This window comes from Felis catus, chromosome B1 (genome assembly GCF_018350175.1).
Source record: "Felis catus isolate Fca126 chromosome B1, F.catus_Fca126_mat1.0, whole genome shotgun sequence".
In the NCBI taxonomy this organism is placed as follows: Eukaryota; Metazoa; Chordata; class Mammalia; order Carnivora; family Felidae; genus Felis; species Felis catus.
In genome coordinates, this window is record NC_058371.1 from 135,118,778 (window position 1) to 135,138,149 (window position 19,372).

Consider the following 19,372-nt stretch of genomic DNA (forward strand, 5'->3'; position numbering starts at 1 on the left):
ACAGAAAGGAATTCCTCCGGAACCTCTACACAAAAGCTTCAAAACTAAGAGAGAGCCATGAAAAATCCATACAGAGAAGGAGAGTTCAGACAAATCATTCACTAATTTTTAAATAATTCAAAATGATTTAAAAATAAAAGTATAATATCCCTTTTAAGATGAAAAATTGAGCTGATGGTGCCCAAAAATTGAAAGAAAAGAAAAAAAGCTAGAGGCAGAAACTAAGCATAAAAATATCACACAAAATAAAACTAATTATAAAGATTACTGATAAGAAAGAGATAAAGTGATCTGATGTATAATCCGTGTTTGTAATGTAGAAAACAAAGCAAGTGGAACAGAAAAAATTCAAAAGTATCACAGAAGAAAACATTATTGAAATAAAAATTAAAACTGAAGATTGAAGTGGCTCACCAGGAAGCAAGTGAGAAAAGTAGACAGTCACCGAAATTAAGATGTGTCCCTGGAAAATTTGATATAAAAATCTGATGCAAAATTAGCAACTTTAAGATACTATATTTAGGGAAAGTTATAAAATTACAAGGATTAAAAAACAAATCATAAAGGATTCAGGAAGAAAACGCAAGATACATATAAGCCTAAGCAAGGAAGTAGAAGAAAATGTGAATTTGCCAATTAGTTTCTTCACTTTCATGGTACTATCTAAAGTAGAAACATGGAATTAAATATCAACAAACAAAGGAATAAATGACTACTCTAACTTTAATTATTCTTTAGCTTTAGGGAGATACTTAAAGACCCAATCAATCTCTTGTGTCCTAGAGAAACATTCATCTGAAGCCTTTTGCTTCAGATAATTCAGCAATTCCTTTTTATCTAAGAGGATTGTACTTTTGTTAAATGTAATTAAAGTTAAATTTAATGCTTCAAAACTGAATGTATAGCGTCATCCATTTATTTTTCTAAGATTACCTTTAAAAATATATCTGTATATATGGAGAGAGAGAGGTTTGAAATGATGTTATTAAATTTTGGTTATTTTTTGGTTGTGAAATTTGAGCACTTTTTTTTTACTTTAATTTCTTCTTTATTCTTTGCAATACAGCTTGAATTTTTAAAGAGAATATTTTTAATGAAATAACAATTACATGTGGCACCTGGGTGGCTTAGTCAGTTAGGCATCTGACACCAGATTTTGGCTCAGATCATGATCGCACCCTTGTGAGATCAAGCCCTGCACTGAGCTCCATACTGAGCATAGACCCTGCTTGAGATTCTTTCTCTCTCTGCCTCTGCCCTTCCCCACTCACACATGTGCAAGCATGCTCACATTCTTTCTCTCTCTCTCTCAAAAAAGATAGAAGAGGGGTGCCTGGGTGGCGCAGTCGGTTAAGCGTCCGACATCAGCCAGGTCACGATCTCGCGGTCTGTGAGTTCGAGCCCCGCGTCAGGCTCTGGGCTGATGGCTCAGAGCCTGGAGCCTGTTTCCGATTCTGTGTCTCCTTCTCTCTCTGCCCCTCTCCCGTTCACGCTCTGTCTCTCTCTGTCCCCCAAAAAATAAATAAACGTTGAAAAAAAATTAAAAAAAAAAGATAGAAGAGAACAATTATGTATTAATAAACAAAGAAATAATAATAATTTGAAATGCTTTCTCTAGGAAAAATAAATAATTTACATGTATTTAATGTATCCAGCATGAGGGTCCCATCAATCTCTGCTGATAGGCGTCATGATCACAGGCAATAACTACATTGAGGACTCTACACAAAGAACATCACTCTAAGAATCACATCAGATGAAAGCACAGGAAATTCAGGTGTCAACTCTCTACACCTTTCAAAGCAAGGATTAAAAATATTTGCTGCATCAGTGCTTTTTCTCTTGGCCCCTTTCAGTCATTCATATAGTATTTTGAAGTACATTGGATCATTTTTCTTTCTTTAGCTATGTCTATTCAGAGAACTGAAACTGTCCTAGAAATAGCATACTTTGACATTAATCTATACTTACAACGAAAGAGAGCATAGGTTAAAAATCACAATGAATTGTAGGAGTTTATTTTTTTAAGTTTATTTATTTATTTTGAGAGAGAGAGTGAGCAGGGGAGACGCAGAGAGAGAGGAAAAGAGAGAGACTCCTAAGCAGGGTCTACACCTCCAGTGCAGAGCCCAACACGGGGCTTGAACTCATGAACCGTGAGTTAATGACCTGAGCTAAAACCAAGAGTTGGACACTTAACCAACTGAGCCACCCAGGTGCCCCTGTAGAAGTTGATTTTTGATGAATTCCACTATCTGTGGTTACAATTGTGGTACATCAAATAAGCATACTTTTCTTAATCTTTTAGCAACATTTGTGGTCATAATTCTAGCTAATATGGGGAAAGCCTCCTAAATGAGCTTCCTGCTTTCCAGACCTGTTCTCTTCCCCAAACCCTATCCCCATTTATCGTCTACGGTGTATGCCATTCTAGAATGAGCTTTCTAAAAGTCAATTGTTTCTTTTACCTCCATTATTAAAATTCCTTAATAAATACCCACCATCTTTCCTATGAGATCCAAAGCCTATCATGTCATAGACAGTTCTGACTCCTGCCTCCCTTTATAAATAAATTTTAGAGAAGGGGGGCATCTGGATGGCTCAGTTGGTTAAGCATCTGACTCTTGATTTCTGTTCAGGTCATGATCCCATGGTTAGTGAGATCAGGGCCCTGCATAGGGCTCTGTTCTGACAGTTCAGAGCCTGCCTGGGATTCTGTCTCTTCCTCTCTCTCTGTTCCTCCCCTGCTCTTGCATGTACACACTCTCTTGCGTTCTCTCTCTCTTCTCTCTCTCTCTCTCTCTCTCTCTCTCTCTCAAAATAAGCAAACTTAAAAATAAATAAATAAATTTTAGAGGTGAATAATGTCTCCAAGTTTTCTTGACGTCAGGATTTTTCCTATTCAGAGGACCAGAATTTCTGCACCTTTTACTCAATCCAGCCCAGTGGAGACAGAAATCTGATTAATAAATCTTGGAAGAACAAACTGGAATGGGCACAGTGAGCCTCACCCTTCTTTCTCTAGACAGTAAGATATACATGGAGGGCATGATTTCTGCTCCTCCTCCAAGTTTCTGTCTGCCCTGGTCCTTAGCTTCTTTGATTGGGCCAGGAAATCTAATATGTCTGGGCTTCAATTACTGAGCTCATTTGGCTACTAAACCTAAAGCCACTTGCTCAACCCAGCTCTATAAGTTAAAATATATATATATATATATATATATATGTATATATATATATATATATATACATATATATATATATATATACATATATACATATGTATACATATGTATATATATACATACACATTATGCCTCTATTTGCTACTTTTCTTTCCTTTTATTTCTCAACTTTTTCACAATCCTGGCTGGGGAGAAGGGTGCTACTTACTGAATGTGTCCCCAAAGGCCCAATGAAGTTTGCCTTTCACTGAGGATTTATGCTTTGCCCAATACTGTATAGGTGGGTGCTGTAGCAGGGGTTATACCATTTAGGCATAACAGTCCCCACCTCTCCACAGCCTCTGCCATTTGGCCTATGGCTCCCCAACCCCCTAACCTCCCACATCCTCAAGTTCCACATTGTAGGTAAGGGAGGAGCTCCTCATCTGATTTGTAAAATAATAGTAAGAAGGATATCTCAGGATAACCAAGAGACAGAACTGATAAAGTGTTTCATATATGGTAACTTTCCTATGAAAAGTAAAGTTCAAACAATATTTGGTTATTATATATACCCTCTTGAACTTTCTGCCCACTTAAGGAAAATGGTTCTGAGCCCTGAGGCTGATGTTTCTAGCTTGCTGATTAAGGATTAGATGATAAGGAGATTTCCTGACTAGTTAAACTATCTCTGGGGAATTTTTAATACAGAGTTCCTACTTGGGAACAAAAAAGTATATTAAATCTTGTGTTATTTTCCCTGGTGTATGATTTTTGCCTTGGTAAAAATGAATTATATACTCCACCATGATAAAATACCTCTAGGCCTTGACCTACGGACAGATAACATTATATGTTTCTTTTGAACAGTTTTTGCAAAGGACCTAATCTCTCCTGAAGCAAATTAGAGAAACATACTTATCAAAAGTAAGGCAGTGGGATTCCTAAAAAAAGAATTTCATGGCTAGGATGAGCACTGGGTATTATATGTAAGTGATGAATCACTGGGTTCTACTCCTGAAGCCAATACTACACTTCGAGTTAACTAACTCGAATTTAAATTTAAAAATAATAATAAAATAAGATTAAATTAAATTAAATTAAAATTAAAAATAAATGAATTTCATAAAAGAATTTACTTATTATTTGTATCCCCTAAAGTACATTTGGAGGCATTATAGGAAAGGGAGAAGTTGTGTTGGTCTGCCTTGTTTAAGAATAATTTCCTTATTTCATTAGTATCCTTTGTTCCCATAAAATAAATGTGATTGCATCATTACATGGTCAGTGCCTGTAGTTTCAGTCCACAGTGGGAGTTCTTCAAAATCTCATATAATACCATATTGCTGTCTTTTCTGATTCTGAGTCCTATTTTTTTTTCTGTTCTGTTTGATATAGAATTGGAGACAAAAATGACTCCTATTAGCTCTTGGAAACAAATGTCATTAATTAATGTATCTACAGAGCAATAAACAGATGCAAGTAAAAATAAAGTTAAATTTTTTTGTATATTTCATTTTTTAGGCATTATTGAGTATAAATATAAATGATGAATAAATAAAAGAGGAATGAGGAAAACTACATATGCATACTTTAAAATAACATATTAAAATTTTTATTGACATTCTAAAACTTTTAGACATGTGCCAGTTTTTAAAATTTTTGTAAAAACTCCAAATAAAAGACCTATATTTAATGACCCTATTAAAGTGTATCACAAACTTGAAATGTAGTATTCATATTTCATTAATTTTTTTAAAAACATTAGAGAGGAAATTGATAGGTATAGCAGTCAGCTAAATAGCTTCTAATTTGTAATAAATGAGACCAACTTCTTGCAAGGAAATACAGCTTCAAAATCAAATCAATATCCCATTTTAGCTAATTTTTTCTCCATTAAAAATGAAATTAGTAGTGTCAGCCTGCATGCCAATATTTCAACTTAATCTGAAAGTGCTACTTTCTGAAAGTAGAATGTTTGTCAGTAGCGCCAAAATAGACTGGGAACTTGCTATCAGGTTAGCCATCAAGCCATCAAGTCTTTTATTTCTTCCAGAAGAAATTATACCTCTCTAGTGAGAATACAATTTATTAACTAGCATCTAACAGAAGTAATCAGATACACCTTTCTTAGTCTCAGGCAAATTACTGAGAAGTTAACTATAAATCCTAAATTTAGTATTTAGTCATACAGCCACAACCGTTGCATTTGCAAAAATGGGCTTCTAGGCTAGACAAAAACAATAAATATGAAACATAACCAAACTCATTACCTAAGTCACCTCAATCAATGGCCAGGACTGCAGTGGCAAGCCACAATGGCAGAACTATCAGCCTCTCAATATGGCTGAATAAGCATCAAATAGACCACATCCCAACCTAAGCAAATCCATGACATTTAGATCAGAGCTACACTCAATGGCTGTGTAAAAAGTGTTGGAAGATGATTATGCCAACACTTAACCTGTTTGGTATGAACTAGAATTTGCATAAAACTATGCATGATATTGTGTTGCAAATAACACATCTACACTACACGATGAATGTAAATTTCTCAGGTTGGACTGAAAAGCTTGAGGTTACTTTTCCTTCTGTTATTGATCTAATGTCAACCTCTCTGAGTTTATTTCCTGCCAAAATGTGGCCAAATATTGGGCAGGTTAGGAAGCTCATGTTTTTTAAACACTGGGCTTCATAGAGAAAAAGTTCCATCAAAAATCACAAGTAACTGTTCATAATGTATCATGACACTAGAGAAATAATATTCACTGAAATTAAAGGGAGCCTGTCTGAATTTGGTAATAGAAAATGATTTTCAATGGATCCTCTATAAACCCTTGAATGTTTCTGAGTAGGAAATACTCCATAAAAAATACCAAAAGTTAAAAAATAATAATTTACTGTTACAAGAAATGAATTATTTTGCTTGTCTTATAGGCAGTGAACTTATGCTCAGCTTTTTACTCTTGTTGATTTGGAAAGAAAAGAACTTGACTGACCTGTTCTTACTCTTGACTCTTCCTGCCTTCATTTTCTAGTTTGAATAAGAACCTCTTCTGCTGAAGTGTTTGATACACATATTTGTATTTTATGATATGCTATTGAAACATTTTCATTCACCCATTTGCTTACTCTAAAAGCAATTTTTGTTATTGGGCACCTGGTCATTGTCAGGCAATGCCCTGTTATCTAGAAGTTGTGTTTAAAAAATGCCACCTGATCAGGGCCAGTACCTACTTTGTGGGTGCAGTATAAATTGAAAAATGTGAGGTTTCTTGTCAAAAGTGATTAAGAATTTTAAGAGCACTACCCAAAGGCAGGGCAACTACACAGACTGCAAACCCGTGACACATCCCCACGTGTAATTTTTAGCACTGAGCCTTCTTTACTCTTTTCCAGTATGAAAAAATATCATGATTGATGTGCATTTAGAATGCTTCAGAAATTGTGGAAAAAGCAGATGGGGAAACCAAACCTTCACTGGAAGTATGTGTATTGGTACTTTTTACACATTTCTTTATTTATTGAATTCAGAAGCACAAATTGCCAGGAAGGACCGGTAATGTGTTTGCATAATGTTGTTATCAAATACTTCATTTTTCTGCTTACAGAACTGAATACTTACTTCAGAGACTAAGAAGCACAAAATGTAGCCTCTGTAATTTGATTCTAAATCTCATTCCACATTAAGAATAATACCTGCCTGAGTGGCTCAGTTGGTTAAACGTCCGACTCTTGATTTAGGCTCAGGTCATGATCTCACAGTTCATGGGTTCGAGCCTGCCTCTCTCTCCCTTTCTAAATAAATAAATAAATAAATAAATAAATAAATAAATAAATAAATAAAACTTAAAAAAAAGAATACATTTTTCTGATATGGATAAATAGCTAATTAAACAGCCTGTCTACAAGACCTGTAGTGTCAAGTACACAGGTACTGCCAACTGTAAGCACAGCAGAGGAAGACCTTTACCTCTGGAAAACACATCATAGCCAGAATAAGGTTAATACAAACTCAGGGACCCTGGGTGTCTTAGTCAGTTAAGCATCAACTTCAGCTCAGGTCATGATCTCACAGTTCCTGTGTTTGAGCCCCACATCAGGCTCTGCGCTGACAGCTCAGAGCCTGGAGCTTGCTTCAGAGTCTGCTCTCCCTCTCTCTCTCTCTCTCTCTGCCCCCACCCCAAAAATAAATAAAAATGTTAAAAAAAAAAGATTAATATAAACTGGATTTGATTAGTTCGACAATATTTAATTGAGCACCTCCAGTGTATCAGGTACTCTTCCAGGGGTGTCAGGTTGTACAGCTTTGACCAAAGCAGACAAGTCTTTGTCTTCATGGAGCTCAAGTTACAATAATTGTTGCATAAAAAATAATCCAAAAGTTGACACCCATGTGTGAATATGTACCCTTTCTTTACAACGTATTTTAAAAGAATTTCCTCTTCTCAGGCAAATACCTTTAGTTCCTGTTTGTTTATTTACTTATTCATTCTCCCAAAATTTACCAAATTAAGATCCAGGCCCTATGCTAGGATTTAGAGTTGGGGCTATAATTACATAGTTTCAGTTGTAAATTATGTGATTATTATAAGAAAAGTAACTTTGACTGCAACTGGGCTTCTCTCACTATTTTCCATTATCTATGCCTTCTAAAGACTTAATTGTCCTATCCAGAGATTTCAAATATATAGCATCCAGAACACCATTCTTCTCTTTTTGCTCAAGACAAAAATCACTATGAATCTGGGCTTTTTTCTGACTGAATTTAAACATAGCCTCAAAGTTCTGCAAAGGTTAACCCCTCAGCTTTCCACAATCAATCCTATAATTGTCCAATGAGGTGAAATCTATTTGCCATTGTTGGTTGAACCAAAACTTCAAAACCCACAGTTGATTTCTGAGTTGCCTGGGTGGCTCAGTTGGTTAAGTGTCTAACTCTTGATTTCAGTTCAGGTCATGATTTCATGGTTCATGAGTTTGGGCCCCACATTGGCTCTCAATGTTGTCAGTGTGGAGCCCGCTTCAGATCCTCTGTCTCCCTCTCTTTGCTCCTCCCCTGCTCACGCTCTCTCTCTCTCTCTCTCTTTCAAAAATAGATGATAGATAGATAGATAAATACATAGATAGATACATAGATAGATAAGAGTGCCTGGGTGGCTCAGTCGGTTAAGCATCCGACTTCAGCTCAGATCATGATCTCAGGATTTGAGCCCCGCGTTGGGCTCTGTGCTGACAGCTCAGAGCCTGGAGGCTGCTTCAGATTCTGTGTCTCCCTCTCTCTGCCCCTCCCCCACTCATGCTGTCTCTCTGTCTCTCAAAAAAAATTTTTTTTAACGTTTATTCATTTTTTTTAGAGACAGAGAGAGACAGAGCATGAGCCAGGGAGGGGCAGAGAGAGAGGGAGACACAGAATCTGAAGCAAGCTCTAGGATCTGAGCTGTCAGTACAGAGCCCAGTGCAGGGCTCGAACTCACAAACTATGAGATCATGACCTGAGCCAGAGTCAGATGCTTAACCGACTGAGCCACCCAGGCGCCCTGAAAAATTTTTTTAAGTAAATAAATAAATAAAAACATTAAAAAAAAACCCACAGTTGATTTCTGAATGGTAGGCACAATATTTAGGAAGAATGGCAAATCTACCAATAAGTTGTATTGCTGAAGGTAAGCTAAACTACCATAAGTAACAATTCCAAAATCTCTGGCTGAACACTGTAAAAATTAATTTTTTACTCACTTTACAATTCTAACCAGAATGTCAAAGTGGCCATGGCTCTAGTCTATGCAGCAATTCAAAGAACAAGTTTTGTTTTTGCTTTTCCAATCTAATGTCTCTATTATTCCCTGCAGCCTTGAAATCTTCCACTGAATCCTCCTTCAAGGCTGTGTGAATGGATAAAGGATGTGAAGGATGATAAGAGAGCTTTGTGTCAGGCCTCTACTGGGCATATTTTATTTTTGCCCACATCTTTGGTCAGAACTCAATCATATGACTATGCTTCCCAACTGAAAGAGAGACTGGAAAGTATAGTCTATCTCTGTGCCTAAGAGAGATATAAAATGAGGTTTGGAGAATATATAGCATATCTCTACCACATCAGCCTCAAGCAGGATGAAATGGTAATGCATTTTATAAATGTGAACTTAATTTACCAGCAATAAATATTTCTCACCTTGTAGCACTCAGCTACTTAATAATACTTTAAACTTGTTAATGACCGGTACTTCTAAATTCTGCTAAATCTGTTAAGACACTCCATTGTCATGAAAATACTATTATTACTTGGACCAATAGTTACTGTTAGAAAATTTTTGTTTGCAATTTTATTACAGTTATGATATTTTTGTGGTCTGTTTTTTAAGTTTTTCTGTATGAGCCCATTGAACTTTGCCGTCCTATGTAAACACTGGTCCAAATTCGAAGAAAGCTGTGTCCTTTCTAGGTCAATCTGGGTTTTCAAATTCAATGGAGTTCTAGGAATCTGGCTTGATATTCTTTATCTGGGGCTAGTTAGGCCTGTCAACCTGTAACAGACTACTTGAAGCTTCCAAAATATTATTCCCCAATTTTCTCAAAATTGGAATCTGAGAAATGACAGAGTATATTGATGCACATTTTGAAATCCACAGACCACATTTGGCCCTTTTAACTTTTTGGTGGAGCCCAGAAATGGGGCTTGGAGAGGGCCAAATTCTACTATTTTTCAGCCTTTAGAAATGACTTGTTAATCAATATTTTGCAGCTCTATTCCTTGGGTCTGGCTATTAGGGAAGAATATGTTGATTGAAATTACTGGGCAAGCAATGTAAGAAACGATCTGCTCAGTGTGGAATATAGGAGAAAAAAAAACAGCAGGTGGCAATGTGTATGTGACAGGCTGTTTTCTAAATAAATAAAACATAAAATACTTCTATGGCCATTGGCAAGAGGAAGAAAAGTGGCTGATGAAAATCATATGTTCCAACATAAGAGGCCTGGGGAATAATATTTTTTAGATTAAAAACACTGCTTATTTTTCCCATTTGCAATGGGAAAATCTTGGTTTGAAGAATACAATATCAAGAGTCCTGATATGATACAATGCATTTTCAGTTAAGTGGTTTAGAAAGCTAGTAAAGAGGCTAAATATAGCAATTTCAAAAATAAATTTTAATTCATTTAAAGTGTTGAGAAGTCTCAACACTTTTTCATGATAGCATTTTAATGTAGTTCCTGAAATTTAATTCAAAAGAGAAACTCTTTATTCACAGAGAAATAATAAAAGAAATAGTACATATATTTTTACAGATACTGAATTTCCTGATTAAATACATAATCAATAAAATTTGTTTTATTTGTTTCAAAGGATAATTTTACCTGAGTTGACATTCAAGCAAAGCGGTGAGCTTACAACAGATCCAATCCAATGCCTTCATCATAAAGGCAAGAAAACAGATAACTGGAAGAGTTAAATATTTGCTCAAAGTCACAAAACGAACTTCGACAACTGAAACTAGAAGGTAAGTCTACACCACGTGAATCCATAGTTCTTACTACTGAAAATAATAAGCTCAGGATGTCTGGGTGGCTCAATCAGTTAAGCATCTGACTTCAGCTCAGGTCATGACCTCATGGTTCATGAGTTCAAACCGGGCACCGGGCTCTCTGCTGTCAGCACAGAGCCCACTTCAGATCCTCTGTCTCCTCTCTCTGTGCCCCTCCCCCACTTGCTCTGTGTCTCTCTCAAAATAAATAAACTTTTAAAAAATCTTTAAAAAAAGAAGAAAGCAAATAATAAGCTCAGGTGAGATTTTTTTTTAAGTGTTGATTTGTGTCTATAGCCAGCAGGTGATGGCAACTAATTACTATTTTTACATATTCTAATTTGTACATAATTAACACTAAATTACATTTTAGGTATGAACTGTAATTCCAAATATACAAAATAAAATGAATACCAACTCATTAAATCTTTGCCTCTATTGTTTTAAGTATAACTACCTAACACCTATGCAAATATGGAATAGATCATTTTAACACACACAAAAAAATGTGAGGATCCTGATAGTTAATATTAAAGACTGGGATAGGTCATCCACTGTTCAAAATTCAGAGACATGAATCTGAGAGGCTTGCATGATGGAATGTAATCAATTTAAATAGTTATAAGCTACAATAAGGGTTAGAGGAGAAAAATTAATATAATAGTTACTAAAATTAGGGAAACTAATTTAGTCTTATAAACTAAATCACTTCTGTAGCACGGATATAAATTATTAGCCAGGTACACAACACATTTACAGGGATGGGATAAAATTCTGCAAAATGCAATAATAGAACAGAATTCCTCTGAAGTAGTAGCAACTAATGAGAAACGGAAAGAACTGAAAATGTACCTTGCAGCAAATCTGTATGGCACTCAAATCCAATATCTTTGTTTATAAAAAACATGTTCCTTACCCTTGAGGGTAAATTCTTTAAGGAGTTCATGGTCTATTTGGGGAGACAAATGTGTTTGAAATAATAAGTAACACTTCTCACTTTTCCAGTATTTCTGACTCACTCCTCCATTTGTGCAATAATCTGATCTTGCAGTATATAATCTTCAAGGAAAACTGGTTTACTGTAGAAAATATAAATATTTTTAAGTTTCAAAAGCCTAACTTCTGACGGGACTCAGGGCAAAGGAGAAACCCAATGAATTAGACCTGAATTTACTGTCCCAAAGACAGAAGAAAAACATCCCCTTGGGGCGCCTGGGTGGCGCAGTCGGTTAAGCGTCCGACTTCAGCCAGGTCACGATCTCGCGGTCCGTGAGTTCGAGCCCCGCGTCGGGCTCTGGGCTGATGGCTCAGAGCCTGGAGCCTGTTTCCGATTCTGTGTCTCCCTCTCTCTCTGCCCCTCCCCCGTTCATGCTCTGTCTCTCTCTGTCCCAAAAATAAATAAACGTTGAAAAAAAAAAAAAAAGAAAAGAAAAACATCCCCCGATTGAAAGAGAAGAAATTAAGTAAACAGGAAAGGAAGTAGTTAATTACAAGAGATGATAGGTTTGTAGAGCCTAAGACAGTGTAATGAGGCCTCAGGGAATCCTGTTGAAAGAAGAATTAGTACTCAGAGGCCACCTTGCCTCCAGTGGAGTTCCAATTTAAGTCATCTTATTCTGTAATATACCTGGTAACCTCAAAGAGCAGCTGCATGCCATTGTGATGGTTATGGACTCCACAATTCTAGGGGATTACTATTCACATAGATACTGACATGAATGGAACCCTCTGGAGTAGTGTCACCATATACAACAACCCGAGAAGCCTTTTGGAGCCAAGGTAGCCCTTGAAGACTGCCCAGTCCTTATCCATGGTACATCACCTATGCTGAGAAGTCACGTTATCTATCCTTCTTGCTAGTATCTGGTGACCTTCTTTGATTGCTGTCAGCACTTCAACCACTGACCATAAAATAGGCTGTACATGCCCTAAATATTTACTTAGTCCACCAAACAACCTACCCTCCATTCAATATTCAACTGAATATTGAGTTCAAAATTCAACTACAAAATGCTATAATACCATTATAGACAGAAGAACAAAGGCTTGAAATGCCTGTATTGGTGGTGAAGGATTGGGAAGATTTTTAAAAACTGTCATCTAAGTTGAGTTTTAAAAGTTGAGGAAGTTTTGCAGCTTGCTGATAGTTTACTACAACAACAAAAATAACAATTTTTATGTTCTTTTAAGTGACAATCGTTCTAAATGCTTTGGAAAAGAATAGTATGGGATAGTGATATACCATTTAAAATAAGATTATACACATTGAGGAGCTCCTGGGTGGCTCAGTCGGTTGAGTGTCCAGCCTCGGCTCGGGTCATGATCTTGGCTGTCCGTGAGTTTGAGCCCCGCGTCGGGCTCTGTGCTGACTGCTCAGAGCCTGGAACCTGTTTCAGATTCTGTGTCTCCCTCTCTCTCTGCCCCTCCCCCACTCATGCTCTGTCTCTCTCTCTCTCTCTCTCTCTGTCAATAATAAACATTAAAAACATTTAAAAAAAAAGAATATACACATTGATTAAAAATGAAGTCTTTGGGATCAGGCTGCCTAAATTTGTATCCCTGGTATCCACTTCTTAATAGCTCTGGAATCTTGGGCAAACTTCTTACCTTCTATGTGCTTCAGTTTCCTCATCTATAAAAAGTAATGGCATGGGAGATATAAAAAAGATGCAAATCAAACTTCTAGTGATGAAAACTACTATATCTGAGGTAAAAAATACACTAGATGGAATAAACAATGATTTGGACATTACAGAAGAAAAGATTAGTAAAATTGAAGGCATAGCATTAGAAACCATCAAAAATGAATCAGAAAAACAAAAACAAAAACAAATGAAGAGAACATCAGTGAACTACGAGACAGCCTATGAAGTGTATGATGTAATTGTAAGTAGAGTCCTTAAAGAAGAGTGGAGACAGAAGCAATCAATATTTGAACCAATGACTGAAAAATGTCCAAATTTGACTTAAAATATATTTATAAGCTTATAGATCCAAGGATCTCTATTAACCTCCAAAACAAGAAACAAATAAACAAAAAACACTATCGAGGCACATCAAAATCAAATTGCTTAAAATAATGATAAAGACAAAATTTTAAAAGCAGTCAGAGAAAAAAGACACAGCACACACAGAGGAACAAAGATGAGAATGACTACAAGTTTCTCATTAGAAAAAATACAAGTTGGAAGACAGTGGAGTGCTGCCTTTAAAGTACTGTCATACTAAAACAAAAATATCTTTAAAACTGAAGGGGAAGTTAATGTTTCCTTCTCTGATCAGAAACAGGCAAGCATGACCACTCTCACTAGTTCTATTGAAATTTGTCTTAGAGGTGCTAGGACGTGTGGCAAGACAAGAAAAGTAAATAAATGGCATACAGATTAAAAAGTAATAAGTAAACTATCTTTATTTGCAGATGACACAATGACCATGTAGAAAATTCTATGGAATCTAACAGAAAGCTACTAGGACTAATTGGTGAGTTTTGCAAGATTGAAGGATACAAGAAAAATACATCAATATCAATTATATTTTTATATACTAGCAAAGAGCAATCAGATATTAAATTTTAGTGCCATTTGCAATAACCTAAAAAATAATAAATGCTTAGAAATAAATCTGTCAAAACATATGTAAGATCTATACACTGAAAACTAGAAAGTATTGCTGAGAGAAATTAAGAAGACCTAAACAAATGGGAGGATTTACCATGTTCATGGAACAAAAGATTCAACATTGATAAGATGTTAATTCTCTCCAAATGGATCTACAGTTTCAATGTAATCCTAATCAAAAGTATAGCATGCCTACTTATGAAGATCAATAAACTGATTCTAAAGTTCATGTGCAAATGAAAAGGACCAAAATAGCTGAAACAACTTTACATAAAAAAAACAAAGTTTGAAGACTTAGATTTGGGAGTTTCAAAAGTTGTATAAAGCCACGGTAATTAAGACAGGGTAGCACTAGTGGCAAAACAATAAACTATGCTCAAAACTTCACCCCACATATAAAAATTAACTCAAAAGTTATTACAAACTTAAATGTAAAACCTAAATTTAAAAACTTCTAAAAAAAAAACCATAGGAGATAGTATTTGTGACCTTGACCTAAGAAAAAAGTTCTAAGATATAACACTAGTGGCATAACCCATATTTTTTTAACTGATGAACTAGACTTCATAAAAATTAGGGGCGCCTGGGTGGCCAGTTGGTTAAGCGTCCGACTTCAGCCAGGTCACGATCTCGCGGTCCGTGAGTTCGAGCCCCGCGTCGGGCTCTGGGCTGATGGCTCAGAGCCTGGAGCCTGTTTCTGATTCTGTGTCTCCCTCTCTCTCTGCCCCTCCCCCGTTCATGCTCTGTCTCTCTCTGTCCCAAAAATAAAAAATAAAAAATAAAAAAAATAAAAAAGTTGAAGAAAAAATTAAAATGTCTACTCTTTGAAAGACACTGTAAAGATAATGAAAACATACCATAGGTTGAGAAAATACTTGCATACAGAAAATATTCGCTAATCATATGGGATTAAGGACTTGTATCTAGAATATATATGACTTCCAAAACTAAATACAAAAACAATTTGAATTAATTAATTAAAGCAATAGTTTGAGCAGACACTTCATCAAGGAAGAGATACAGATGGCAAAAAAGAACATGAAAAGATGGTCAGTATCATATGTCATTGGAAAAAATGCAAATTAAAGACACAATGAGCTACCACTACATACCTATTAAAATTATCAAAACTGAAACACTGAACATATCAAAGGTTGGCAAGATGTGGTGCTACTAGAACTCTCATACACTGTTGTTGGGAATGTAAAATGGTAGAGTCACTTTGAAAAACAGTTTGGCAGTCTCCTAAAAAATTAAATACCCACCTATCATATGACTCACCCATCCTACTCCTTAGCGTTTACCGAAGAAAATGAAAGAAGACGCCCATAGAAAGACCTGAGCATAATTGTTCATGGAAGCTTTATTTGTAGGAGTTAAAAGCTAGAACCAACCCAAACATCCCTAAATAAGTGAATGGATGAACAAATTGTAGTACATCTATTCAGTGGAGTACTACACAACAGGAAGAAGATGTGAACCACTGATACATGCAGCAACAGGGATGAAATGCAAAATAATTACACTGAGTAAAACCCAGACGAAAAAGAATATACAGTATATGACTCCATTTACGTATAGTTTTTGAAAATGGTAGCTAATTTGTAGTTCAAGAAAACAGAGTAGTCCTTGGGTATAGGCTGGGGAAGGCAAAGGGAGGAAATTCCAAAGGGCATTAGGAGACGTTTAGCAGTAACAGATGTGTTCATCATCTTTACTGTGGTCATGGTTTCACTGTTTATACCCAGGTCAAAACTTACCAAATTAAGTATTTTAAATATGTGGTGTTTACTGTGTGCCAATTATGCTTCAGTGAAGCAGTTTAAGGAGATAAGAATTTATAGCACCACCAAGACGACAGTGGAAAGGCACAGTAGAGACAGATTTCTGCTTCCCAGGGAACACAGGAATTTTTCATAAATTCCTAAAGTAGAAGCCCTCAATCACTCTCTACATACATGACAACTGTGTAAGGAGGCACACAAATACACATATTTTCTTTTTCAATCACCTAGCTGCCAGAAAGGTAATATAATGCCAGGATAAGCATATTGAGCCTTCATTAAATACAAAGACGTATTCTTTTTTCTCATGGTAGCTCACTGAAAATTAAACACATGCTACTGGATGTGGCCTGTCATTCATCCTGCTGCTATTGTGGGAGTTCTCAGGCAGCTGAGGCCACAGAGGGCAAAGATGCCAACAATTTACATATCATATTAAGCATGCGATGACAGAATTGCCAGGCAACTTTAATTTTCAGCCAAAGGTGCAGAATAGAAAAGGAAAGTGTACTTAATGTGTTTCATGGGGACATATGCATGACAGAGCATTCCAGAAATTCCGTTGTTTAAAATAAATATATAAGTTGGATAAAGTCTCAAAAAACTGCAATGGTGTTGCCTCTGGGAAATAGAAACAAGACAATAAAAGAAAGGTTTATGTTTGGGAATGGCTTTTTATATGCTTGGAAGTTGATGTCATGTGCACAGCATACATTTTCAAGAGAAAAATAAATAATAAAAATATTTAAATGAAGCACAGCTCTGCCACCAGGATTGTTGTCTCTGGGTCAATGCCAGGGAATGGGTCTGGCACTGGAGCTCCCCTCTTCAGGTCAAAATAGCTCTCTCTCTCTCTCTCTCTCTCTCTCTCTCTCTCTCTCTCTTTAATCTTAATTTAAGTTTAAATTTTTATTATTTTTTAATTTACTGCTGCATCTACAAATTCTATTTGACATATTAAGATGGTGTACCACTTGGAAAGATAATTGGGGAATGGTGGCTGGTAACCTTCTAATTACAAATGGGGGTGAGATATAAATTGTTAATATTCAGTGTGACCTCTCTCTCCCTGGCTATAATAGTTGTGGAAACAAAGGAATCCAATAGATGGTTTTTTCATCTGTAACTTCAGGGCTGGCTTTATCCTTGTGTGTCGTTATAGCTAATTTACATTCACTTGGCATCTTTTGAAAATGTTCATTATATACTGCATTAATGTCAACTGTTTTCCATATAGAAAGAAAATTTTCACTGTTACCATCTTCAGACATGTCACCGAAAGATATTTTTTCTCTATTATTTAGTAACTTTGCATTCTATTAGAAAAGTTTCCAAAATGTTAGCAGGCATCCATTATCAGGTCAAATACCTTTTACTTTTAATTTTTCATATGTATAAGTGAAGAATGGTATAAATATTCTTTGTTCTATTTTCTTCTTGACAAATTCTACTGGATAAAAAACTGCTAATATTTAAGAAAACCTAATTAGAGATTTTATACATGTATAAGCACTCATAAGAAAAGCAGCATCTGTCTTTAGCCACTTTTTTAAAAAAGGAAAGAAAGAAAAAAGAAATTAAAAGAACATAAGAGACATATGTTAAATTATTCTTTACAAATCTGCATAAACCCAGGTTATACATAATAATGGTATAATCTCCTTTACGGTACCTGTTAACTCTTTGTAACAATAATATATTTTCAGCAATAATGTGTTGCTTTTGTTTACTACATCATCAAAGGGACCTGGGTATACAAATCAAATTGGTCAATGGCTAAAGTTCAAAGAGAAATTATTGGGCCAAATCTATTACCAATTATTCTCAAACATACCTGGCTTCAAAACCAGACTTCATCACTGACTAACTCTGAAAATTTGAACAACAAACATAGGATCTATGGCATAAGCATCTATGATACTCACTTTGCTCATCTATAAAATGGGACAGTAACCTAGGCTTATTATAAATTTTAAACTAGACTATTTATATAAGATGCTTGGTATATGGTAGGTATTCAACTCATGTTCTTACCTTACACTTCAGAATTATAAGCAGCAGACCCAACTCAGCCAGTATTCTAAAAAGGAAAAAAAAATATTGAAACATTTTCTGCTACTGATTCAATCTTAACAAATGTGTTTGGTTTAATGGGTCAATACTAGATCACATACATATGTTTATACAGTTTATGCATTCAGTAACTAGGTCTTATGCATTCTATTACTGGAAACATAGTTTCAGAACATCATTCTCATAAATATATGTATATTTATTTATATAAAAACTTTGTGGGAAGTAGTTCCATATCAGCTACATGATATGATTTTGTGTATGTTTGAAAATAGTTTTTAAGTTATATGTTATTATTTAAATACCAAAAGACTTTCTAAGACCTAGAAAACCATTCACAATCATTTGAGCATACTGAGACAGTAAAGGAGTAATTTCACAGAGTTAGGTTGAGAAGTCGCACCCTGGTTACCCAGAGATTTTAGCACCTTGGTTAAAAAAAAACAAGACCCAAAGTGATTAACTGGTAACCTGAAAATATCCTTTATAAAGATATTCTCCAACCAACTCTACAAAAACATACCCCATAATGAAAAACATACTTTATAAATATTATATACACACGCAAAAAAAGCACGGATACTCACCAATCTTAAGCAACCACAATTACACCGTTCTTAATTCAACAAACTTTTATTGGTGCCTGTTAGGTACCAAGCTTTGGAGACCCCAGGTTAAAAGACACACCATTATCCTTCAAAGAATCCACTTTCTAGTGGCTAAAGCTGTTACACATGTAAACAGGTCATTGTGGTAGCAGGCAACTTATGTTGTGATGAGGCAGACACTAGACTGGTAGAAGAGGGGCACCTGGCCCTAAGTCTAGGCATGAGGAAGTCTTTTTCTTTTTAAGTTTTTAATTTTAATTCCAGTAGAGCTAGCATACAGTGTTATATTAGCTTCAGGTGTATAATACAGTGATTCAACAATTCCATACATCACCCAATACTCATCACAACAAGTGCTCTCCTTAATCCACATCACCTATTTCACCCACCCCCACACCCATCCCCCCTCTCATTAGCATCAGTTTGTTCTCTATAATTAAGGGTCTGTTTCTTGCTTTGTTTCTCTTTTTTGTTTGTTTTTTAATTTCCTAAATTCCACATATGAGTGAAATCATATGGTATCTGTCGTTCTCTGACTTATTTTGCCTAGCATTATACTCTCTAGCTTCACCTCACACCTGTCAAAACGGCTAAAATAAA

General features: G+C 35.7%; 1 protein-coding gene across 1 annotated transcript in view; it reads right to left on the reverse strand.

The window, feature by feature from the left end:
• ARHGAP24 (Rho GTPase activating protein 24) overlaps positions 1–18,142 on the reverse strand; it is a 661,374-nt gene extending 643,232 nt beyond the window's left edge. The window contains exon 1 of the mRNA XM_019829276.3: positions 18,126–18,142. The gene's annotated coding sequence lies outside the window, so the exon portion shown is untranslated. The remainder of the gene's footprint in view (positions 1–18,125) is intronic.
• Between the last annotated feature and the right edge of the window lie 1,230 nt (positions 18,143–19,372).